This window comes from Cotesia glomerata, linkage group LG3 (genome assembly GCF_020080835.1).
Source record: "Cotesia glomerata isolate CgM1 linkage group LG3, MPM_Cglom_v2.3, whole genome shotgun sequence".
NCBI classification, from domain to species: domain Eukaryota; kingdom Metazoa; phylum Arthropoda; class Insecta; order Hymenoptera; family Braconidae; genus Cotesia; species Cotesia glomerata.
Genome location: NC_058160.1, coordinates 30,159,397 through 30,187,385, shown reverse-complemented (window position 1 = coordinate 30,187,385; position 27,989 = coordinate 30,159,397). Strand labels below are relative to the sequence as shown.

The window sequence follows — 27,989 nt, the reverse complement described above, 5'->3', positions numbered from 1 at the left end:
AACGTTCTTTCTTCTATTTTAAAACACTGTCTTCTTTAAATATTAGTAAATTTGATGTAAAATTGATGAATTTTTAGTATCTTAAAAATTGAATTGAGAAAAAATTTAATTTTTACAGAAAAAATAACTTTAAATTGTTTATTTAAAGTAATAAAAAATTGAACACTTAAAAAAAATATTTAAAAATAAAACAGATTTTTAATTAAATATTTTTTAATCAACTATAAAATATTTTTTAAAAGTATGAATTTTTAAAATTGGATGTCTACTTTTTCTTCATGGAATAAAATGTAAATAACCACGGAAATAAGGTTCATTTAAAATAAATACACAAACATTTAAAAATGAAAATCCCCTTTAAATTTATAATGCAACAAACGTAACTTTAAAAAAATCTTCTAACTCTGGCTATGGTCAAAAGCAACCACACCAGAGAGCCAGCGGTAGTATAAAGTATAAACAATAAAAAAAAAGTAAATTAAAAATGTTGGAAGTTTATTACCTCGAGCTTTTCGGAGTTACCGCAGCAAAAGATATTTAAATGAAATTTTCGCCGGGTTGTGATGAAGAAAAGGCGAACAAAAATACAAGCTATTGCTTTCTTTATTGGGTGAGACTACATATATGTACACCTACCGTATGATCTTGAATATGTGATACTTTACGTATGGTATCGCATATACATGGAGCTCAGAATCACACAGCGGTGGATATTGTACGTTTCCACTTTCCGCAATGATGTATTTGGTTTTGCTAGATTGGAAAATCTTTCTTATACTTTGTCCTTTTTGTTTATCCTCAGGCGCTTCGGGCTCCAGTAAATTGAAATTATTAATTCTCTATGCCAGAGATTCGCTATAAAAATCTGTTTTAATTTAAAAAAATAATTAAATACATTTAAATCCTAGGTTTGAATTATAAAGTAATAAAATTATTAATCATTAGCAAAGAATGTCCTTAATCCACGCGATTGGTTTTAGGAAATTTTCATAATAATTATAATAATAAAAATTAAAACCACAATCTTGTTAGCTTCGGCTGAATGAACTGCGTACTTGGAATAATTATTTAAACAGCTGGATAAAAAAATTATTTACCAATCGGCGTGTTAATGTTTTGTTTGAAAATGAAGAATGAAAATGATCTGGGTATGACGATAGCCGAGTAAATATTTATTGTAGAGTTTTGTGTTCACCATACCGAGTAATTAAGATCTTGTTAATCTCGAGCAAAATGGGTACGGTATCAATTTAGTGATCTCGTGAATTTATAATTGGTAGTTTAGTAATATATTCGTAAAGTACTAACCGAGATCAGGTTGTTCTTGTTGCTTTCGAAAGTTTAGATATTTGAATATGTATAAAACACATATACCTTTTTTTCAGAGCGTTAACTTCTAGGAGATTTACTAGAGGATTAGCTTTATAAAATATTGTTTTTACTTTTATTAAATGTTCGTACGTGGATGATCTTAAAGGCGTTCACCATGAAACTCTGACCACGAATCAGGCCACCTATCGCGTTACATCTCCTCGTAAGTTTCTCACTTGACGTTGACGGTACTCGACACCATACATAGTCCAGTTGAGTATTAAATATATATCATACAAGGGATTTACCATTAATTTATCCTCTATTGCCGACTCAACACAATATGTACTACGGAAGATTGATAAATAGATAGGTTGACTCGTAACTTATCAACCGCTTTGATCGCTGACATACAAGCTGTACTTTTTTATCTTCCGAGATTAATTTATGAAATTTAATACCGCTAAAAAAAATATGACTAAGGATTTTTTACACCTTACAGGGTTTAATAATTAATTAAAAGTATTGAAAAATTTTTTTTTTAAAGTAAAAATTAAATTCAAACTATAAAAAATATTGTTATCCCTTAAATATTTGCAGAGGATTTAAAGAACATATTTTATTAGTAGCCATAAACTGAAAAAATAATTGAAGGATAAATAAAATGAAAATTAACAAAAACAGGTTCAGGTGTTAATGCTATTTGAAAAAACAAAAGACTAAAATTTTGCCGATAAAAAAAAAATATATATGTATATATAAATATACGCGGCTTAAAAGCGAACTGATGGCTATAAATGTTTTTACACGAACAATTTTTATGGCTTACTACTCTACTATACGGCTATGGGGATTACATCGTCAGAGTGAAGGTTGGACGGGAATAAATTACTCTTTGTTTTTGTTCTATCCATAAATCCATCCACCAGTGGGAAATAATAAAAAAAGCCTTCTAAAATATGTCCCTTAAATGGTTTTATTAACCATATCCGCTCGGTGTATGTAGATGTTAATGACTGAAATAAAAGTAGATTTATAAGTCAAAACTAAACGTGCGAATGCCTATCTAATATATCTATCTAGTTAATAAATCCGGTGTTTACTCGTTTTATTGTTCTTCAACATCCAATAAATAATAATATATACACATAAAAATATTATTATATTTATTTGTTGAAAATATGTATCAGCATTATTGATAGCATCCTCTTATTAATATTCATGAGTTAGAGGATCGGTTTTTTATTTTGACGTATGCATTTTATTTCATCACCCGAGGGTCTTCACTTTACTCATATATTCGTTCCAGTTAAAGTCCGACGCCATCTTTTTAAAACATACCATCAGTGAATATCTGCACCTGCGCTCCTATCCCCAGAACGAAAGAAAACATTATCTAAACATTACTCCCATTAAAATGGTAACGCTTTCATTACCATTATCTATTTATTTCAAGTACATCTTCTGTCTCATTCTCGCTCAACCGAATTCGCACGATTCCGAAATAGATCAAAGAGAATTTAACATTTATTGTTTTTGGTATCGGACTTTTAAATTTTTAAAATTCAATTACTCCTATAAAAAGTTATTATTTTATTATTAAACGTGTTATTTTTATCGTCGGACTGAAAGCCCAAATAAAAAATACATTTTTTATATACCAGCAATTACATTTAGATAAAAAAAACTATCAAGTGAATACATTCAACAAATTTGATTAATTAAACGAAAAAATTCCGGAAATTCTCGAGAAAATTTCGATCGCATTTTTACTTTGATTCAGTACTGGCGAAAAAAGTAATCAAGTTTTAATTTACTCAACAATAAAAATCAAAAATAAAAAGAAGTGTTTGTATTTGTTTGTACATACTCACGGCAAGGCAGAAAATTTTTTTAAATAAAATATTGTTTGATGAAATATAAACATGAAGCTCAATTACGTTGGAATTTTGTTGAGATTGTGCTCTCACAGTAGTTGGTATGTTGAATTTAATTAAATGAAGATAGAGAAGCATTGATACGCCGTTTAAAATTCAACTTTCAATAATGTTGAATTGTTCTCTCTTGGTGCTTTATTATATTTATTATTTTATATTTTTTTTTTTCAATTTTTTTACTATTGGAAAGTTAAATTGCTATAGAATGACGATGCAACTGCTGTAGACAGCAAGATATATTGTACATTATATATTACACTGGCGTTTAGTTTAAATTTTGCCAAAGAATTGACATTTAATTGTACAATAACATTTTTTTTTCTATATAACTCTGGATTATTTCGATATTCATCATTTTTTATTAAATTAAATTAAATTTAGTAGCTCGCCTCTTCTGAAGCAGAATACCATATCGCATTCCACTCGGTTCGCAAAAAATGATAATAATAAAAAACCTTGTTCATATATCTTTGTAGAGTGTACGTACCGAGAATATAGTAGATTATTTTGGTCATCGTCTCTTTCGCTGGTATCAGCAATATTCCCGATATTAAATTCCAGCTTTCACTGATAACTAATAACTAATTACAAAGTTATTAACAATTAATAATTTAATCACCGTTTTTTTAATTCATTAAATTTGCGACATTTACTAATATAATAACACTTTCATTTATTTTTCAATTAAAAAAAAATCTGAAAATTACTTTATAATTAAAAAAAGGAAATAATTGATTTTTAACATTCTCCTTCTCTTAAACAGCACCGGGCTTATGACCCTCGTGTCGCTTTTTATAGACAATTTTATAGGCCACAATAATTTTATGTACGATTTTATTATAGTTTGCTCAGAGTTTTAATTTACAAGTACGAAATAATTTATTAATAAAATAATTTTTTTATTTATAAAAAAAATTAGGTTCTTCCATTAACATATGTATATTTTGTTTCATCAAAGATAATATTATTGATCAATAAAATTATACATTCAAAAAAATTAGAACCTTCTTTTTTTGAATAATAATTAGCAACTTGCAATCATTATGCAATCTTTACAGAATGAGTCTTTAAAAATTCCTCGAGGTTTAGTCATGCTCAGTTCACTATCCTCAGCCATCTGTTTAAAGTCTGATGCTTAAATTCGCGGAAAAAATTCTTCCAGTTAAAAATCTAAATTTTAAAAATTGTTTTATTAATCATACAATGAATAGATTTGAATGGATCTAGAATAAACCGTTAGCTCGCTATAGAAGCAATTTACTTTTTCGTTCTGGGCGTAGCATATATTTTTGGACTCTCCAGAGCCCTTTAAAAGTTTAAAGGGCCAGCAGTACCGGTAGAGGAACGGCGTAATAGTAAGAAGCAGCTGGTAGTCGTCTGAGGTCGTCTGATCCTTCACGGTTCTTTAAAGCCACCCAAGAGAGTCATTTGAACAAGGAGCCTGCTTCCGGAAAGTGCAGGTATATAATACACTCGGGCAAAATGGAAATATATCAACGTTTCATCATTCTCCTATATGTGCTATACTAGACTCCGCCAAAGGAAACGGCTAACAACAACAAACAAAAGTTAATGCATACGTTCGTGTGCTTACATGCACTGAAATAAATATTTTAAAATACTCACTGGTCCAATGCTACTAGATTTACGTATTTTCTCAACAATTACTTGTAAATTTATGCATTTACATCCCTCTGGAGAAATATTTTTCTTGTTTTCAACTGTTGGACGCTGGAACTGGCCCTACAATTCATGGAAAATTTTTTTTATAGCGGAAGAAAATAATTTTGAATCCGTTTTTTGATATTTTACTCCAATTGCATGGTTTAGAATAAAAATTAACCATTTAAAAATTTTTTTCCTGTCTAAACTTAAATAAAAAAAAAAGTTACCATTTATTCAAAAATTAATAACCGTGCTAGCTTTCTCAATTTTGAAGGAATGCTAATGAAACTTGGTTCACTTATCTTTAGGGTAGTTCCCTAGGTAATGTTAGAAGCAGATCAAAATCGGTCGACCAGTTTTAAAAATAAAGAGTATGTCAAATTTTGAACCATCAAGAAAAGTGTCTTTTCTTACTGAATTTATTTTGACAGCAAAAATTGTCGGGTTTAAAACTATCAAAAGGTTTTTGAATTACAGCTCTTGTTATCCAGCATGAAGAATTCAAACTACGCCTGATTGGACGAGTAAAAAAGACTTAAGCCGATGACACTCGATACTGTATGCAAACTAACCTAAAGAATATGTGGATGTGTGCACGTATGATGGATGCGGTTTTTACAGTGCAGTATATTAGAGATTAAGCCGAAGCAGGAGGATTTAATATTTAAGCGAGTGAACAATTGATGGAGCGGCAGACAAGAGTGCCAGGCGAGATTAACTTGATGACTTCGAGGGCGAATTATTAGGTATTTGGCCCTTAGCCCATTAGCTTTTCACATATTTATACCGCAGAGATTATTTGAAATATATAGATACAGATACCCTGTATATTGCTAATATAATGTCGCGATCGCGCATGTTCGTCCGAGCATAACTACTGCTCGAGGGGATCTATGTAACAGGCGTTATCGTGTTACCTTAAAACGCGTGGGCATGATCTATCGCGTGATGCCCGACTACGACTCTGTAGTGAATACTCGCGTAACGAGCGCGAAATTACGATGTGGATAACAAGAGGAATCGTTGCCGAGCTTCACTTTTTATTATATTTTATATTTTATGCTTTATTCTCTACTCTTGTTTTTTTTTTATTTTTTATTTTCATTTGTACTTTAAATTTTTTATTTCCTAGTAAATATATCTCTCTTTCTTCCTCATATTTTTTTCCCAACATATTCAGCTACTCTTATTCGTTTTTAGTCGTTATTGTGAAAACTTGGCGGACTACTGATACTCTTTTACAATGAAGATAAGCCTATTATCGTAATTTCAAGCTCTCTCGTTTCACATTTTTGTATCCGCATTTTCAAATTTTTATTGTACTAATTTATCGCTCAAAATTATTGTATTACTCACGTAGATTGAACATAAACATTCATATTTGCTACAAAAACTTATAAAATATCTCCCAGAAGTTTTTTTTTTTAAATCATGCATCATTTTTTCGCAATTTTGCTTTATATTTTGAAAGCCGTTCTTTTTTTTTTCTTGAAGACAAGGGGAGTCAAATTAAAATATCATCTCTCAAACGCTGAAGGGATGATGAAAGGGAAGTCAAGTTAACACCTAGACTCGGGGAAACAAAAGAAAAAAATCAAGGGGATCCCCGATAGGACCCTACAAACAAAAAGAATCACTTCCACAGAAATTCACTTGAATAAAGTTCTTTAAATTCAATTTAGTGAAAATTTTTAACAATTATTTTTTTAGTTGGGTCAAAAATTCACAAAATTTTCTTTTAAAGTTTTTCTAATGAACATTAAAAGTTTTAAACAAAGTTCAATTTATTATTGACTAAATCTACAAACAGCACACCTAAGAAGATTATGTTAGAATAATGAGGAGATAATTAGGCTAATGAATATTTAATGAAATGAATTAACCGAGTTATTGTTTATGTTGGTCTTACCGTCGACTAATAATCGTTGGCTAACTCTATAATTCCCACCCATGCGTGGAATTCCGGGGTCTTTGAATACCAAATGATTATTATATTGAATAATCTAAGGATTACCACGAGCACAATGTACTCTTAAGGATTCTGTTGCGAGTTGTGTAGCCTTTCTCATCGGCTAACACCCTTGAGATGATAATGACGATATATATATAAGAGCAAATACCCTGCATGGTCCACTCTCGATAAGACTTTATCCACGTTAACAGAGCTTGCTTCAGCAACTATACCTTAGGCTGCACAAATACAGAGAAAGTTAACGAAAAAGCCGAATTTACTTCAAGCGTTTTATTTTAAAAATGGCCCTGAATTAAAATTAAATTGTTGAAAGATAAATACTCTAGTCATTTAAATTTAATTTTTTTTTCCACCAAAAACTAATTATAATTCTGCATTACAAGGTTTTGTATTATTTAAAAATAATTTTATCCACCGGGATTAATTTTTTCCACTTTTTTTACTTGTATAATAATAATAATAATAATAATACTATTATTATATTATTTTTATTATTAGCTTCATACGCCGAATGTGAGTGCACTTTTTTTTCTTTCTACCCCAGAAGTTTAAAAAGAACTAACCCTCCAAAGCCGCATGAAATTTTCAACCGGATGTAGGCGTTAACATTTATTGAGTTTTTAATAACTAAAGTATTATAAAAAAATACTTTTAAATTTTCTTTAATAGCCCAAAATATTTTAGGATTTTTGTTTAGGCTTAAGAACATGAGACAAAACCCCCGGGGCAAACTGGTACCCCCTGTTTCGTACCAAAAATATTTACTGTCGTTTTACCCCGGGTGGCTCCCTGAAAATTTTCAGAAAACGTTTTTTTTTTTTTTTACAAAAGCAAGCCCACATTTGTACTCGAGATCTTTGATAAAAATTACCCAAAACATCTGGTCATATTAATTTTTGTAAAGGAAAATAAATTTCCGGGGGGACAAATTTATTGACCACTAAAGTATAATCATAACATTTGTTAGTCACGCGTCAAGTAAACTTTGAAAGGCATGATATGCAAAACAACCTTATCAATATACATTTTCCAAAAAGTTGTGACTTTGACGTGGGTTATAGATTATTTCATTAAATTAAATTAAATTAATGAAACTTTTAACTTGTTTAAACATTTAGATTCGTTAACATTAAAGTTAACTTTTTTAATTTTTTTGATCAATCATGCGAACAAAAAACAGTTACGCGTCAGTCTTAATTATCGATCTGTCATATTATTACATGTTATATGTTATATATATAGTATACCATTAAAGATTCGAAATAAAAAAAGTAAGCGGCTTTAACGTGAGTCGGCAGATGTCGAGAAAGTAAACGAACTATGGGATTAGAAAATTCACAGGGCGTCATAATGGCAACCTGAGTATGCAGCTGGCTTGTTTCGTGGAAAACAGATAAAAACATGTCCCAATTTTTTGGTCTCTTTATACCAAGCTATATCTACTACACCATTAGTTTTCCTCCAGCTTTTCATCAGAATATATTTTTCCACTCATATTTATACCCGAAAAAAAAAAAAAATAAAAGGAGTTTCGTTTTATAATATCCGCACCGCTAAAAATGTATTATGCGATTGGTGGATGAGATTTCACTGAAAAATCCTCTGAGGATTCTAAATAAATATATTTTCTGGGGTATTAAAAAATCTAGACAGAAAAGAAAACATTTTTTTCAGAGCAAGAGCTGTTCATTAGTTGGTTTTTAATAAATATTTTTTTTAACATTTATATTAATAACTTTTTTTAAACATTTTGCAATCTCCCGTCATATGTTTAGTTAGCATTGCGTAAAAAGACTCGAGAGTGTGTTGGCTCGTCGGCCGCCGGGAGGTTCTCAGAAACATTGAACGTTTTCCGGTCAGCCGAGAAGCTAAGAAATACAAGTAAAGGTTGAACGGAAAGTTACTGTTCAAGTGGATGTATTTATGTGTGGTTATGTCCTCGATGCGACGTAATCGCCATCGCGCTGGTGCAATTCACGATAGCCCATAATTATCACTCAATACTCGCGATCTTCGTGTAGAAAGTGGGAGGGGGGAAGTCAAAGTGTTATTAAACTTCAGCAAAACGAATTAAATAGCCTGAGGAATAACAGAGTCCATTAAGATAAATTTTCACTCCATCTGTCACATATTAAAACTTAAATACTATGATTTTTTATCTCATTATAATAATAAAGATTTTCAAAGAAGTACTTATGTATCGAAAAAAAATTTTCGCTTTAAATCACTTTCTGGAAATACTTGTTCAATATAAAAAATTAATTATCAATAATGATAAAAGTTAGTGTTATCTTTATTTTTTATTTATTTTTATTTTCAAAAAACATTGTAGCTACGTATAAAAGGAAGTAAGTGTGCAAATGATAAAAAGTATTGTACTTAGATATCGCAATATTTATTCCTCGAAGTTATAAAACTTGGTGATATATAATTAAATAAAACTAAATCTTTGATTAAACAAAGTTAATTAAATAATGGTTTAACAGTCGAGAGTTTTCATTACGAATAAATTAAATAAAACAATATACATATAGAAAATTTAAGTTATGGTATTAAAAAGCAAGTACTCAGCGAAAATAATTTCAACGTCAGCATTGAGTTTACGACATCTGCCATTATTATATACATATATATATATATATATATATAATATCCTTTATTATATTACATTTCCCGTACTTAAACTTTCTCTTCTTTATTTTTAACATAGATATATAAATATAATATAAAATTTTTTTATTTGCTCTCATTTCTATCTTCGTCACGCACCTTTTTCCTCCGTAATTTCGCGCGAGTTACCGGAAAAATGGATCACTATTGTTTCCTCTTGTTTAATAGCTCACTGTTCAGTCTTGCCTTTTTGTTTAATTTTTTTTTTCCATCAGCGTATTCACTCTTATCTTCAGCAACGACGGTCTGATTGCCAACAAGTCCAGGGCCTTTTGTCTGTATTTAATATTTCTCTTTTATTTTTTTCATTCAATTTACCGACGCTACAGCTCATTCACTTAATTGATTTTATTCCGGTAAATTTTTATGGAGAACAATAGCCCGGAGATTTAGCTCCATCTTTATGGGATCCGGGAAATTAGTTTGTTAATATGTAAATAGAGTTATTTCGAAAATTCGTAGCCAGTCGTAGAGGTTTACTGGGTTATAAGATCTAGAGTAAAATGTTGGTCGTTTGGCGTAAGGCCAACCCTCGGGAAGCGCTCTTTTCTCTCCGTGGAGGTGTAATGCGTAAGAGGCACTTTTAGTGTAAGACAACCTGGAAAATATAATGTAATCCCGAATAAAATAATTCTTATGAGACAATATCGATATTTTTAAGAAACTTTCGAGGATAAAAATTTATTTTAAGTCTTGAGATTGAGATTTAGATTACCTCGTATTTCTTCTAAGGGCTTTTGTTTTATTGGTGCCAAGCTAGAACGTTAGTGCACCCAATCAACTGGATATAAAGTCGCCATTGTATAAATGAAAAAATATCTATAAAATTATTGGGGTGGGAGAACGAGATGATAAAAATAATAAGAGAAACGAAAGAAGGAAAAATTGCGAAGCAACGTGGATCTGATTTATCTCTGAGAATAGGAGAAAGAAGGGGATGTGTAGTTGGAACATTAGCCAACGGTCAATCGTCTCTTTTATTTTCTACCTGAAAAATATTTTCTTTATCCTCACGTACCGGAGAGCACCAACTCGAAAATCACAGCACGTTGAGTGCACTGACATAACGTTGAGGCGAGAAATATAAAATAAGAAGAAAAAATTCAAGGAAAAATAGCCAAGAGACTATTTCAGAATGATGCAATCTGTACCGAGTCAACGTACACTCTATAACTTATATCTTGTATTATTATTATTATTATTATTATTATTATTATTATTATTATTATTATATCTATAAGATCTTCCATACAATCCTGTGCAATAATCTTAATATAGATTCCAAACTATTTAAATTCAATTTTGCTATCAAATTGCTCGCTGAAAATTTTATTACAGCTCCAGTTTTTCGTTTAAGAATGAATTTCTTCAGTTTGTTCAAAATTAGTAATTTAAAAAAATTTAATTGCTGAAAATTTTTAAATTAATATTATGTTTATAAATAAATAAATAAAATGACGGTTAAAAAATTTTCCATAAATTGTAACTTGTCCAACAAACCTGGCAATTCGACTTGACTCATGCGCTTTACAACAATCCGAATTACATCACGTTCTTGAACTTATTTAGTAACAAGTCTACACACATTATGTACAGTACACAGATATAAAAGTATGATCGTACGTGAATATCGTCACGTTTCATTTACACATACCTCAAAAAAATATAAAAAAAAAACTTACATCATCAACGAATTGTCTGCAAGGACACATCAACACTCTTAGCTCTACACATGTTATACATAAATACATACTATAAGATCACCTGCCAACTAAAAGATTATCTTTTTCCGATAATTTTTTAAACACTCGTTATAACTATGACTAATACACTAAATAAAGTATTGCATCACTCTAAAAATAAATAATTAATAGCTTGAGTGAGCATTTCTAACTAAACCGGGTTCGATTCCAATTTAAATTAATCGTCAAATATGACTGCTTGATACTTGATAAATTTCGAAAGCAATAAAATAAAACTAGAGGTATTGTAAATTTTTTATATTTTATACATTTTAACCATGTGTCCTTTTGTGCTTGATGTACATATGTAATATATATAATATGTAATATTCTTTACCGTACCGTAAAAGTATATATGAGTCATATGACATACGGTCATTGCCTAATCATATTCCGAGTTAAGGTGTAATGTTCAATGCATGTGTGATGTGTGTTACACATACATAAATCTTTCTCTCTCACTCGGTACTTGTTTCTCTCCGTCTTTCAGCATTCCGTCGGCTGATACGACAGACAGCCCGGCGTCACTGCAATATCTTGTTTTATGATTATTAGTACGCCAGATTATAAGTGTAGTTGTTGTATACGTACTATGTGAGCAGTATTATACTAAGTATCTGTGGATATTATGTGAACATACGTGTACAGAGAAAGAGTTCAAGTTAGTATGTACATATTCATTAAATGTCTTGCACATAAATATAAAAACGTGTCGTTTTTTCTCGATATTAGCTATTCTATTTTATGGCTTTAAATATTCTATATTCTCTATTTAATATTCAATAATATTCATTTTATGCCGTGCATTTAATGATAAATGAAAGGCAATTAGCAGAATTCAAATAGATAAGGATAAAGATAGTCTGTTGAATATTTTAAACAGTATGTTGTTATGACTGGACTTTTATTTATACCGCTGCAGTCTATTCTTCACGATAAAGCCGTTTAATATTCGAATTTTCTAAGAAGTTTTACATTTACAGACAATAGAGAGTCGTTAATTATACTCGATCGCCAAAATAATTTCAATAGGTATATATTTTTCGAAATATTTAAATTAGTAATGTCTAAATTTGTTATGCAGTTTTTTTTTTTTTTTTTTTTATTTTTTGTTATGGTAATTTTCGTATTTTTTGATCGTTTGAGTTATTGTGATTAATGAAGTTGTTTAAAAGTCGACTTGAGAAATTGTTCATCTTATTAAAAATTGTATTTCGACATATCAGAAATTTTTTCGCGGACAGACAGATTAAAATCTAGGAGAGTTTAGTTAAAAAATAAAAGATCCCAATAGCTACAAATCCAAAATGACTGGACTCGCGTGAACAGTTTAAGCAGTTGTGACAAATTCAGAAGCAGACGCGAGAAATACATTAGCGAGACAAACGATACGTTGGCGCCGGAATTGATCTTCTTACTCTTGGAGACTCGACACCCTCATCCGTCTTCTGGGTTACACCAGTGTAGACTTTCATTCTTCGGGAGTAAGTAGTGGTGTTTGGCCATACAGTCCCACTAATACAACTACACCAGTTACGGCATAAGTAGTAGTAACAGTAGTTCCTATTTCTCTTTTACCAAGAGTGCTGGTGTTCTATTCTGCGCTAGCGAAAATTTCGTCCCGCTTCCTGAAATTTACTCGGTAAATCATCGAGAAATTTGGAGGTCGCTACTGAACCAACTCCTTAGAGCCGGACCAAATAGAAGTAAAGATAGAAGAGACAAAGACGAAGGGGGAAAACCGTGGAATGCCGGATTAAAACCACCAAAAATTATTCACATATAAATTATACCATTTGATAAATGACTTTTGTAATTATGATTAACGGGGCAGCTTTTTGTCCCTTCTTATTACAATAATACATTGATATTGAAGACTATGTGCTTGCTATTGTAACTCGAATTTTGAATTACGAGAGATTTTGGCAAACAAACTTTACGGAAATTTATTGTAAGCGTGAGAGTGAGTAGTTGGTATAATAGCGAGAACGTGACGGTGTTCAATACTGATAAATATGGATGGAAATAAAAATAAATTTGTCTATGTTCTGTGTTTTCTGCCCAGAGAATAAAAATAGTGGGTATGGTATATTTAACTTGGTATAATTTTTCACACCAACGCCGTTAATCGTAGTAGTATTGCGCGAGGTCATGGCACCTCGGCCTCGTTCACCAGAAGATGTACGATAACAAATTCCGCCCGCTTTCCGTCCAAGTGCAGGCTTTATCTTTCGTGACTCCAGATAATAATTTTATTTTTATAAATTACTGTAATAATAAAATAAGTTTACGAACTACGCATGTTCCTAGATAAACCCCGGTAACAATACGGCGCTTAATTATTGATAAAAAAAATATTTCAGATTGCGAAATCGCTGCTTAAAATCTTTAAAAAGCATTATAAGATACTTCCGTGATTTTTAACTTTCAACTGTTGGGAGTTAATATATTAATTTAATGGACTTGAAAATATTGAATAATTTTTTTTTTTTACTTAGAAATAGTAATTACGAAATAGAATGTTGCTTTATATTAGATTTTTTTGGCCTTGGTGTTTTTTTTTTTAGTGACTCAAAGGTCTTCTTTCGTCAAATTGTGATGTTAAGAAATAAAAGTAAAAGAATATGTAATTGTAAAATATACTAACGCTTCTATTCACTTACAATGACTTTCCTAGAATGACAGTAAAAATGAATTTTCGTGATGGGTCGTTAAATTTTGAGATACTGAACCATTAAAGTTATCCTATTCACTGAAAACTATTCAACCAAACAGTACTTAGACTTATTGTAAGTTTCGTTAAAAAGCATGACCTTGCAATTAAATAATACGGTGACGTCAAAAATAGCCTTTGATAGATCGGAGACTAAAACCCAGCTTCCAAAAGTAATAAAAATAGTTTATTATATGTATATATATAAATATGTTAAGCTAAGCTACTGTATAAAAAGGAAATCCTGACTTGATATAACGTCAAAAATATTATTTTGAGTATAATAATACCGATGAAACAGGAAAATCAATACGCGGAATGATTTTGAAAATTCAATAAATCATGAAACTAATATCCGGTATGAAAAAAAGTTGAGAGGAAAGAAAGTACGAGTTGAAAGATATTTTGTTTGCTAAAAATTGGAAGATGGAGGAATGAAAATAAAATGTTTAAAAAGTCGATGAAAAGGAAAAGGAAGTTAAAAAAATTTTAAGAGGAAAAACTGTCAGTCTGGCTGTCGAGAACAGTAGCGAACATTCTTGCAAGTCCCAGAAGTGCTTCAAGCTTCAAGCTGTTTATTTTGAAGACCCTCCATTGAACAATATTTGCTCAACGAAACCCTACCTTTTCTCAACGACACGAAAATCTATATACCTACTACATCCTACATCCCACATATGTATATGCACATGTATAATGTCTTATTCCTGTGGGAGGGATCATAAATATTTATTGTGCGATAGTTAATTCATTCATTTCGTTTCATTTGTTGCTGAAATTATTGACGGAACGTTGGCTTGCAAAAAACTGAAAGTTTGCTCGGTTGATAATATTTTGGTAATACGACTGGATGTTGGGAGTTCAGTGAACCCTTCATCACGAGTTTCCGTCAATTTTTCGGGGACAATTAAATGACAAACTCTATTTGGCATCGACAATTTTGTAAAATTCGGTCTAACGATCACCGGAAAAGTATACACGAGCAAGCATATACATATATATATATATATATATATCAGAGTTAATCATTTTTTATAGGAACATTTGAAGCATAAATGTGAATAACCATATATGAAATGGTAAATGGCGTAGCACTGTTGAATGAACAATTCAAATTCCCTGATATAACCAGCGATTCGATTAAACTTCCATTTGAGAATTGACATCCGTTCCACGCGGCTTTTCCACTTTTACTTTGATGACTTCCAGATTATTTATTATTATCTTTTATTTTCCTACATCCATATTTCTTTATTTTTTATTCATTTATTATTGCATTAGGATATCAAAAAAAATTTTTTTGAAACATCCTACACTGAAAAAAAAATTAAATTGAATCAAAAGAAAAATTCTTGAACCAAGAAACTAATTTTGAAGAGTGTTATTGTCTTGAATCAAGACGAAAAATTCTTGAATTAAATAAAATTTACTTAAACCAAGAAAAATTTCTGAGTTCAAGAATTTTTCTACTCAAATCAAGAAGATGAAATTCTTCAAAATTATGTATTTGATTCTTAAAATTATAAAAATTTTTTTCTTGGCTTCACTTATTTCAAATTGGTTAAAAATTTTTCGCTTTATTTTTAATTACTACATATTAATTTCCGTGACTGCGGAAATTGATTTTCATCTGAACATCATATCAGAATTAATTGGATTCAATCAAAAATTGTTGTATAAATTATATCAATAACCCGAAAGGTTAGTTGAGGCAATAACGATAAAAGTGTATAAACGATATTATTCCCCGATAAAACCAATCGGTAATTTATATTATGAATATGAATTATTAGAAGATTGATTTGTCGATTATTCAATAAATTAATGTATAATATTGAGCATGTTAATTTTCCAGTATGCAATATATTATATATGTATAATACGGGATAGATATAATGTTGTTACTAGATATATAATAGAGAGGAGGAAACTTACGAGTGGCATTGACTCCTCTACATTGACATATCTGATAACAACATTCACATTGTCCTCTCACAGCTTTTCTCTACTCTTTTCCCTTGGATTGCATTATGCATTATACATTATGCATTATACATTGAATCCATCTATACATACAGAGTTACAGAGTTACAGAGACATGTAACCATGTAACTGTTTGTGAATGAAAAACAACGCGAGAGATGTTGATCAAAATAGTTTTCATGAATATATCCAAATTCAATGTATCGAACCATCGTCATCCTTTCCCAATCTATATACATACATATAAAGAGAAAATATAGCTCTCGATCACGTGCAAATTGCCAGCGGCAACCAGCCAGCAATTTGCATTCTACAGAATGAAATGCGTCTCTTGTCTGATAGTCATAGACAACTCCCATTTCAATGGATCCCAAATCTCGTTACATTTTTTATCTTTTTTTGTTCTATAAATTTCATACCACACACAAAAACACAAACACTTATACATTTAACCTAACAAAACACTTTCGTAAACATTGATATTTAAATTTTAGCTGAGCGTCAATTATTCTGATCAGGTAGAACAAGTTTCTAAGGCTTTTTTGGTGGTACAATTTAATTTCAAAAGTTACTATTTAATAGACAAGATAATAATGTTTTTCTCGGGTTATTTGTAATAAATTACAGAGAATCAATGTTAATTTCATAGAAGGTCCTTCTTGGTCCATAAAGAAAGTTTTTCACGGTAAACTAGCCTTCTATGAAGTAATTTGCTCGGTAGCTGACCTTTTATTTTACAAATCTTTATGGTACCGAACCCTCAGCAGAATCCCAACTTCTAAAACTCTTTCTTTTCTCATTACAACCTCAGGATAGAATTTTATAAAAGCCTGTAATTGCCTTATTACAAATTTACCGACTCAAGCATTCCTCTTTGTCTTTGTTACAAAGCTTAAAAACTTCATCAATACCCAGTCCGTAGTAAAACCTTTTCAAAGGAAAGAAACCGAGGAAGAAAACCGAGAAATAAAACCATTGGTGCATTTAAATTATCTCAAGGAAAAAATAAATAAAGTATGTTAACTTTATTTATTATGATCCCCGACATTGTTCCCGGCAATTAATATCAATTCCAGACGGTAATTGGTTATTGTTATTTAAAGCAAACAATAATAACCTTTTTTTACCGACGTACCGACGTACCGACGTACCATCAACTTGAGCACGTACTTTGACAAAAGAAAGCGATTTCTTTGGAAGGTAAGGAGAAAAAATGTAATAGAAGAACCAGGAGAACAAGAACAGAGGGAGAAGGTAGCTGGTTCGTTCCGAGCAGGAGCATTGCGATTATTAATCGCATTACGCGACAGGTAATTTACATCTCCACGGGGGTCGTAAGGCTTTATCAAGAATTACGAGATGCGTCACATGCACGTATACAACACACCGCTATTATATTACTGAAGCCAGTAGCCGTCTAGGCTCCTGTTTACTCCAAACATGTACATACTGTACTGAGCAATTGTGTAACTTGGCGCAGTGTTAGTTTCAGTTGAAAAACCCATATGACACAGCTACAATACAACTCTCAGTAGTTCTTTCGAGTTTGAGTCGAACAAACGTTGACGTATCTATTAATCATGCCGCCCAAAAAAGATCGAAGATGTTCTGTTCAACAAAACAGTCGGGGAAAAACTTTACTTCAGAAAATCAATGTTTGCTTAATGATACTCGGCTTGGGTTTCAAAGAAAAATACTTATTGTCTTTTTGACTCACTCGGAAGGATTATATTTCTGGTTCATATTTTAATTGGGTCTTTGTTCTCAGTTTTACTACTTTTAGATAGAGGGTCATTAAATATTGGTTCTTCAATCAATCATAGTTGAACGGTGTATTTCTAAAAAGTTAGTTTATACTTTAAAAAACATATATTATGTTGATGTGGTATCATAAAATTGGGTGAAGTTATTTTGGGTCGATAGTTTATGAGCGAAATGCCAGCGGTAGTGGTAAGAAAGTATAAGCTTTCATACAGTAAATATATATATATGTATATATAGAATATGGATAGACAGATAAGTAATAATTTTATATTTTTGAGCTTATATATTGGGAATTACAGCGGGTACTTTAAAAATATAAGGTGGTAGTGACGAACCAAAAATCATTTGACGGCCGTCTTAACTTAATGCTATATAGCAAAAAATAAATCCATAGAGAATATTTATGGAGCGAGCTTTTAGATTGTCCTGACGACCATGTTGGTCGTTAAATTTTTTTCTGTTTCGTTTTACTGCGACGGTGTTGCCAAACCCGAGCGACGATTATTTCCTGGTTGTTTTACTCTCTCCCATTGTTTTTTTTTTTTTTTTTTTTTTTTTTTACGCTAAATTACTTTTTATAATACTGTAAGCGGTAACTATTAAATATTTAAATATAGAGCAAAGACCCGAGAGAGGAAATAAATATATATATATATATATATATATGTGTTTCTTATTTCACGATTTTATTCACAATTCGTAAATTTATCTGATGGGATGATATTATGACAAGTTATAAAAAATGAGTTTGCTCTTGAGAAAAATAGTTATTTAAATGTATGTAGAATCGATTTCCATGATTGTTTATTGAATTTAAAACAAATTTTTATAAATTCTTTTCTTCGGTTCCTCCGACTAAACTTTATACGTAAAACTTTAGATAGATTGGAAAAGTTTGTAACCATTTAATCAAACGGAGGAGAAAAACATAATGAATTTCGGATAATCCTTTCTTGCTACTGTTGCCAAAAATTCACCCAGTTGTTTGTTCATTTATTATTAACTATCTAACAAAATATAAACATTTAACACACTTTTAGAAAATTTTAAACTGTCTATCTGCAATACAAAATTTTTACATAAATAATCCATGGTATGTATCTTAAAAAAATGAAAGCACAGATAAACAAGAAAATATCAGGTGTGTTTTAACGATCGGGTCAAGATCGTAAAATTTTTACAACTTTCTGTTCTCGTTATTCGTTATTGCAAAATGAACCTATAGATAATGTAGGAGTGGATTTTTTAAACCTGTAACTATTCATCATGCTCACTAAAAGTTTCCGATATATATTTAGGCCCACTAAATTTTGGATAGACACGCCAAAGTAACCTAAATTATTATTAGTTTGTTTTGATGTTTATGCCGAATAAATCAATACGCGAGTTGTTCTGAGTATTTAACTGTATCTGTTAAAATTGTAACTATAGTGAAAAATTAAAAATACAATACGGAAGCCATATTTCAGGGGACTCATTTCGGATGAAAAATTATTCAGAGAAACATATGCATCTCAATGGTTGGATAAATTCCAGCGTTATTAGTAAAACAGTCGACTATTACTCTCAATTTATGTCATAATCTAGGGAAAAAAGGTAAAGCAGAGAAGAAACCCTTTCCAGTGGAAAGATTTATTGATTAGGCAAATTTTTTTCTCTTATTACCATTCAAATGTAGGAGATAGAAGATAGGAGACGATGGGTAGCTGGGTAGTTGGTAGGTAAAAAAGTAAAAAAGCTTTAAGCCAGATAGAAGAGTGTGTCAGAATGAAATTCATTTGAAATGACACAATTCAATTACTCGCGAAGTGAATGGGAAAAGAGAATTGATCATGGAATTGCACCTCATTCGCTAAACCGGAGAAAAACGTGATCAAGTGGAATTTCTTTGTCCGGATGAGAAATCAAGAACGACCAGAGTAATATAACGTATAAGTGCATTCGATCCTGAAAAAGAGTCTAATGAAATTTTTTATTTTACACTTGTTCAAGATATTGTAACTTTGCTTGATCATAAAAAACACACAATACTAATAATAATAATAATAATAATAATAATTACAACAATAATAGCGATAATAACGATGATAAAAATAATAGTGTTCCGTTTCTTTATAAATACACACTTATTGTTGAGCATTTTCTTTGTATGATATAAAGGAAAATCAGCTTTTGTAAATTTTTTGTTTGTCTATTGGATTTACGTATGCAGGCTGTTTTTAGTCCTTTAGAATTTAAAATCCATTTCCAGTTCTCTTGCACCTTTAAACATCTCCCGGGAAAGGAATAAAATATTAAAATTGCATTCCATCGTCTATCGATCGAAAAGAACACCAGATCTATAAATTATTTTTATGCATTTCAACGGGTTCATTCTTTTCATGTCTTGTAAAAGCTATCTCAGTTGGCTCGTCTTTGGCTCATTCTGGAGTTGTTTTTCACCAGGAAGCCGGAACAAAAAATAACGTATACACCCGAGATATAATTCCCTTTCCCGGCTACATAGCGGGAAAAACCTTTATCAAGTGTGGATGTGAGAATGATGGGGTTCGAATTCTGGGGGAGCATCATCCAGGGATGCCAGAGCAGAACGCGGAATACAGACTTAGGTACAGCCTCTTTGTTCCCGATTGATCGTGATACTTGCTCTCTTTAAGCTTTGTCTATCACAAAGACCCTTTGCGGTGCAGTTTCGACGCCTTTGCAAGCCAAGTTTCCTTCCTGGAAAAGCACTTTCCTCATAGTTCTCTTGTTGTGTGTAGTTTTGCATCATATGGTCACACTTAACTACAAAATGTCCATGTTGATCGTTAAAAAACGTGAGTTAGTAACTTTTGACCGAAGTTAGCCGATTTATTGGCTCAACCAGACCGAATCGAATATCCAGCAATGATTAATGGTCCAGTAGTCAGTATCAGTGGTTGTCTTAGCATCTACCTTTTGCATAGTTGAATTGTTCACCCAATATCAAGAGATTCCACACAGTTCAGAACACATGAATGGAATCTGTTCATGGAATCTTCTCGCGTTGGATTCGTCAGAGGATTGGTGATACTGCTAGTGGTCCTTTAGCACGACATCCTATTTCCTTTAGCACAACACCGAGACAAAATTTGAACCGGTCCTTTGTCGAGAACTTCCCTGATACTACTACTACTATTGACATAGCCGAAGTTGTAGTCTTCCTGATATACAGTACACGTATTAATCTGGGAATACTGAAACCTCGCTGAGAGAATAACCATTATCAGACACAAGGGCTGGTCGACACGCACCCCAGTATTTTCCCTTTGCCGGGAGCCCGATACTACAACCCAAAGAATAAAGAAGAGAGAAGTAAACAAAGACTAGTTGCTGTCTCTTTTTTGTCTGCTACTAGCACCATCTTCAAAAGTTACCCAACAAAGAACTTTTCCGCGATAAAAATTTGACATAATATATATCCCCGGTGGTTCTTGATGAACAAACATCAGCGAAGCCTTTTTGCTGCACAACAAACCGGTGAATGTATTACTGAAAGAAGGCACTCACCCTAATAGTGAAACTCTGGAAAAAGGCCGTATAATGCCGGAGAGATTGCCAGTCAAGTACAAGGATTCACAACTTTCAATGGAAGCAATAGTTTACTTGAAGGTTATTCAACGTCGAGCTGTTTTTTTTTGTCCTTTGGACGTTAGTTAAAAATAATTAAACGTTAAACCGATGTATTTCTTAGATGTTTTACGCAAGACAATGCACCCAGCTGGAATTGTTCCAAGTGCTGACAAAATAATTGCCGCAGTGAGTCTCTGTGTACAAGGCACTTTAACTGACTGCTTACCCACGATGTTTTACACCAGCGTAGCAATTTGTCGTCGAGGAAGTATAACAACTACGGTAGTCTTAGATATACAGTGAGCGAGCACTTGGAAGACGACTACCAACAAAAATATATATTTTTAAAAAGTACCAACAATCTATTCTGATAGAATAAATAAATAAAATGCTGGAGCAAGTGCTGCTGATGATTATCGATCAGTGAAGGAGAGCCATTAGATTATTAGGGGCTTTAAAGCCAACGGCAAAGGGCTCGCCTCGGAGGTTTGTGTGCCATTAGTTGCGTGATACATACTGATAATCCATTGGCTAGTTAGTTCAACAGGAGTGGCCATAAGTCTTTGTCCCGAAAGTGGTTTCCCAGCTCGGTCTACATCTATAGATCTATACGTCCATAGACTAGCACAAAGACTAACTGCTTGGAGCTAGAAGCTAGATGACGTAAGATTTAGAAGTGGGATGATGTAGCGGTGAACTAGAGGGGCAAGCTGCTGCAAGGGGCATCCTAGAACCAGCTTTAGTGTGTGCGGGTGACCCTCCGTGATGAAAACGAGGCCGAGGACCAGCTAGTGAGCTTCACAGGCAGGCAACCAACCAGTAAAGGGGTGAAAAATGTGGGACCGCGTGCCAGTAGAGCCTGCTCGGGGGAAAATACCCGGTAGAATGCGTCTTTGTGTGGTAGTGGCGCACGCGGGCTCTTGTTCTCTTTGTCCTGGCGGCACGCTTCTGCCAATCGATAAAACGCCCCAGTTAATGGAAGCATCCGTGAGCTGCTTTGTACATCCACCACCCACGCATTGTCACCTCTCGTTTCTGCCCGCGGCTACCACCCGGATAATCTAAAATACTTGGATTTCATCCCAATTCATCCCGGTCCAGCTCATTCGGGCTTTTTAAACTTAAACCGTTTTCTGTCTTCTTTTCTTTTCTTCTCCTCTCGGGTCTACGGAGGCTGAGCCAACCGGCAAGAGTTAATGTGCTTTCAATTTACGGATTTTTATAAACCCTGAAACGCTGAACGATGTTTTTACCCTTTTACTTTCATGTTTCATGTGAATAAGGGTGAATTTAAAGGGGCTAAAAGAGGGGCAGGGGGAGGTTAACAGAGACCGACTAACCGTTGTCAGGGCTACCAACGAAGACAACCCCGGGTAGGTTCTTTGTTCTACAGCACAAACCCGTGTGTGCAAGGGATCGATATTTGAGAGGATAGGAGCCGTACACTCTCTGCTGAAATACAAAGGGCGTCGAGTAGAGGACTACTACTGATACTAATACAACTCCAATGGTTCTGGTTCTGGTTCTGGTTCTAGTGAGGGATCTGCCTCTATACTCATTTTAAAAAGCTCGCCATTTTTTTCCTTTATATATTATGTTATCCAAAGTGAAGCTTTTTTTTTATTTTTTTTTTTCTTAAACACACACCACCGCCATCAAAGCTCGAGACTTTTGTCAGGAAATGAGAAAACGAGTAAACCCATTTTTATTTCACCACTCGATATCTTTCTGCTTGGCTGTCGCTGGTATCAAGTGCACCACGGTATAAGGATAATATCTACGGGATTTGATAAAAATCAACCCCGAGAATAGAGAATAGAGATCCTGGATCTTGAGGTACGTGTGAATGACTTGAGCAAGCCTAGCATCTAAATCGATATGTATAATCGATATGTCTGTGTCTATCTGAGAGGAATATAAGAATATAATGCAAGGCAAGGCAAGGCGTGTGATAGATGAAAAATGATAAAGAAAACATACAAAAAGAAGTGAGTGGCTTTGTTGCGTAACCGATCGATAGAGAGTCATGAGCTTTTGGGCTTTCTCTGTCGCTAGATGAGGATTAATGAAGACCTCCCAACAACATCAATCCGAGCTAATTAAGTTATTGGACAATGCGCTGGTGACGATGAATAGCCGACAGAATGCCAAGTGAAGTGCTTCAATCCTGTAAATGTTGCGATTGCATTATAGATTTTTCACTCTATAATGTCTAATGTACAATAGCTACTTACTGTTTCCCATACCTATCATCACATCTATATACACGGATAACTTTTTGATGCATTGAACCCATCCATCCAGTTATTCATCCTTGATCCCATCAATTTCTCACTGTCATCGACGTTACAGTCAAGGATTATCTCCTTTTACCTCTTTCATTCTCAATAACAAAGTAATACGTATTTATCTCAAAACATCCCGAGAATAATCATTCATTTGTTGTGTATCCTCTTTTGTATAAGATGCATTAGCTACAAGCTTGTAAGTAAGTCTCCTTCCAATGCATATTACAAATAATTGATTCGCAGGTCCTTTTTTTCCTTACAAAGACGCTCAATAATAATATTTCATGTTTTTCAACTGCAACATTTGTATTGTGACTATTTTTCAAGGCATTTGTAGTTAGATACAGCTATATGACAAAGATAGTTTGACTCCACTAGCCCAGTTGATTTTATGTCCTGAAAAAGAAGGTTGTCTCAGCAGCGTGCTGCAAGAAGAAGACAAAAACCCGTTTCTCGTTTGCAAGACTAACGACGCGAGATGTCCGGACACCGACACAGACAGTCTTGTTCTGTATTATATCTTACGTCGTGTAGAGCACTCTCAGTGACACAAATATCCAAGTATACATTATCGACAACAAGAGCTGGGAATAAAAAATAAAACAATAACAACCGACAACCAGCAAAAACGTAAACAACAATGGGACATTCATAAATGCTGGTTGAGTTATTATTCATACTTACTTATATACAAAAATATATTTGTGTTTGTTCTCTTCTTGAGGTTATTTCACTTTTCCTAAGAGTTGTGATAGCGTCATAACGCATCACGGCCCCGGAATGCTCAACGACAGCAAAATGTCGGTTGACAGATAACAAAAGGGGAAATTACTACGCAACCTAGAGCTAAAATGACAGTTGGTGAGATCCAGCCACTCGCTCTGGTAGCTCTTCTCTTGGATCTTTCCTGGAGTCCTGGTCTTGTACGTGAGCTTGACTATCGTCAGATAATTAGTGAACGTCAGACGTGCTCCTCGTGAAAACAACCTGACAATCAAGCGATAATATTTAGTTTTTATTATTATATTTATTGTACTCTGGCTCTATTTATTTTAATCTCTACCAGTATTTTTACTTCTAGAAAAAACAACTTGTCACAGTTGTCGTCAGTTTCATTAATTAGAGGGTCCAAAGAAATATCTAAACTTAAATGTCTTCTGTCTATTTTTTTCCTCGTAATTGTCTTCGATTTTTTTAAACGTGACGCTAATTTTAATTTTAAAATAGTAAATTTATCTTAAAGTAATTCTCAAAAAAAAAAAAAAAAAACAAAATAAATTTAGTTTTTTTCTCTGCAATTTAAATTTGACAACTGTAAATTGATTGCAGAGTCGCAAATTAATGAAACACAATGGCTTGAATAAATACAGCATTATGTTTTTGAAACATTAGCAAACTAAGTAACTAAAGGAACGTCTGAATAATCCAGAATCCAGGTTTTATAACTTGAAACTTTTCAGTCTCGACATCTTATTCTCTCTTAACGAATATTTTAAATGTAAAATGTAGTAGCGAAGATGAAAATGTTCTTTATTCCAGAATCACTAACGGGACATTACCCAGTAGACACAGGCATTTCCGTTAAAAAAAATGACAAACTTTCTCAAAGAACAAACCAAATTACCATTTTTATTTTTCGTTGTTTACCATCATGCTTCTTATCCATGTATATTTATATAGAAAATTTTTCCTTCTTCCACTGTTGGGAGTCTCTGCTCGACAAGATGCCTGCCACTTGCTTATGAATATTCAGGGGTGAACGCGTGTCGTGTCCGTCTTCTCTCATCCTGTGCTATGGCAGATGCTCTACTCCGTCAGCGTGCTACTATGGAAATTCGTAGTTAAGGTGTTCAGGGCACGAGATACAGCATCAAAGTGGCTGGGCATTCGGGTTTCCTCTTAAATTATTTTTTTATTCATACTGGTGGAATTATTATCATCATTATTTATTGTCTTTTTCCTCACATGCTTCTGCACTTTACCTGTCTCTGACTTTTAACTTATTCACCGACGTCAATCACGGAGACCTATCTAAACAGTCGACGTAAAAACATTTATGGTCCCTGGTGCAACATAAGCTGTTAAAATTTTATTTTTCAAGGTGTTCATTTTTAAATTTACGCCCATCTGTTTTATTAACTAAATTAAAAAATTTTTATCAAGCTATAGATGGAAAAAAAATGAATTTTTTTAAACCAAAAATTAATAAAAGATCTCTCTGAAAAAGTTAAAAATATAATTTTTATGTTAAATATTAATATCTTTAAATTTAACTCTCTTGTAGCGAGACAATTAAGCGATCATGCGCCATCTGTTGGAGATTTTTAACACTAAATTAAATAAAAAATTAAGTATGGAAATATAGAAAATTTATTTCTAAATTCAATTAAATCCACGATTTTGGGGATAAATTTATAAAAAAAGCTGTAGTTAAAATATTTATAACAATAATAAATTTATATTGCTGTTATAAAAGGTTAGCAATTTAAACAAAACGATAAAAAAATATTTTTTCAATAACCATTGAGATTACTTAATTTCCGTTAGTAATATTGATCGTGAATATTTCACCCTTCTGGCTGGTACCGCTGTTAAATATTTGTTCCGAGGTGGAAGGGGCCAAAGAGAGTTTTAGCAGAGCAAAAGCAAGAGAAAGAGAGGGACGTAGAAATTTTGACAATTATATCCATGTCTTTCACTCTCGAGGTAGCAATACATTAGTTTAGACACACTCTGGCACACTTACACTCGAGCTCTTGCGCTTACACATAACAACACACGTACACCGAAATCCTTTCGCCGTCGTCGCATTTGAAAGGTTTCTTATCGCACGCATTCGCGAAACCCTTTATGTAATCCCATGGGTTTCGTCCGTGAGGAGTTGTCGGAAATTTCAAAAACTCTGATCGCACACGTGTGAATAAAACAAACAATAAACCAACAAATATTGTGTAAATGTACATTGAAGTTTTGTTTTAAAAAACGTAAATGCCAGCAGTAATTACTTTTAGTTTAAAAGTTTGAGATGCTAGCCAAAGCCAAAAGTTTATACTCGGGAATTTTTAATTGGGTTAATTGTTTGCGAATAATCATTCACGATCACGAGTGAAACGAGATAGTTTGTCGAGTTATCAACTCTTGAAATTTAGCCAAAGCAGTTGCTTGAGACACTGTTTCATTTCTGCTTATGTTCTTATTCTATATCTATCTATACATTAAATAAATAACCGAGAAAGAAAGAATTTAAGAAAGTGAGTAACTTTTTTCGTTAATTAATGTAATAAACTTTAGCATCCGTTACACCGAAACTTTTTAATCTCGTTTATCTGCTTTTGACTAAAAACTCCCTTGTATCAACTATAACTATAACAATAACTATATCTTCGGAGATACAGAGACCAAAAGTTTGATTTTCGCTTCTGCTACAGTAAAGTCTAGACAGAATAAAATCAAAACAATATTACATTTTTTAATCAACCAACCCAATGCGACCCACTCATTCTTTATTGTACTGGCTACTGTCTTAATCCCAATTTCCCAATTGAAAAAATTACTGTCCAAAGAAAACTGGTCATTTTCGAATAATTTACTCTTTTACAGAATATATTTTATCTTACTATGCTTTACTCGCTTATTTTCATCACAACATTACATAAAATCTAATGTAAATAAGTATTCAAAAATCAAAAGCTGTGAAAACGTCAATAATGTAGAAACACCCGAAGCCGTGCCAAAAATAACATTTTCAATAAAATACCCACGCTTGTAGATGTCATCAAACGAGAAAATTTATTAATATTTACACTAATCACATATTATTCTTTGTTGTAAGTATTTTTGCAGTTGCATAATTTTGTTTTAATAAAATAACTCAATTAAATTTATTTTTAACCACAATATTTATTGTTGTATGAATATTTTCGATAAACTAAGCCAAAAACTGCACGCAGAAAAAAATTTTGTTAAAATAACCTAAGAAATGTTCTAGTAACAAATGCATTTGTTAACATAGGGATAACAAATTATATGTTAAAATAACAAAATTTAGGTTATAGCAAGTTATTGATATGTTATAACAACAAAACAATTTGGTTACTATAGCAAAATCTTTAAGTAGATTCGACAAAATAATTTAGTTGGTATAACAAATTTTTTTGTTCAAACAGTAAAATTATTCTATTAAAATAACAAATAAATTTACATTAAATTTTATAAGAATCCATAATTTAAAAATATGCTATAATCAGTGATATCTGATTTGGAAAATATTTTAGCAACAAATTAGTTTTGTTATTGCAATAAAATGATTTCGTTAGGACAACAAATTGATTTGGTGATTTAACAGACTGG

General features: G+C 32.3%; 1 protein-coding gene and 1 long non-coding RNA gene across 5 annotated transcripts in view; one reads left to right on the top strand and one right to left on the bottom strand.

The window, feature by feature from the left end:
- LOC123260574 (growth factor receptor-bound protein 10-like) overlaps positions 1-27,989 on the top strand; it is a 221,527-nt gene that overhangs the window by 120,344 nt on the left and 73,194 nt on the right. The gene's annotated exons all lie outside the window — the stretch shown is intronic.
- LOC123260578 lies at positions 3,957-5,060 on the bottom strand. Its single transcript, XR_006508475.1, has 3 exons — positions 4,875-5,060; positions 4,510-4,797; positions 3,957-4,418 (listed from the first exon to the last, which is right to left on the bottom strand). It is a non-coding gene; the product is annotated as an uncharacterized LOC123260578 (long non-coding RNA).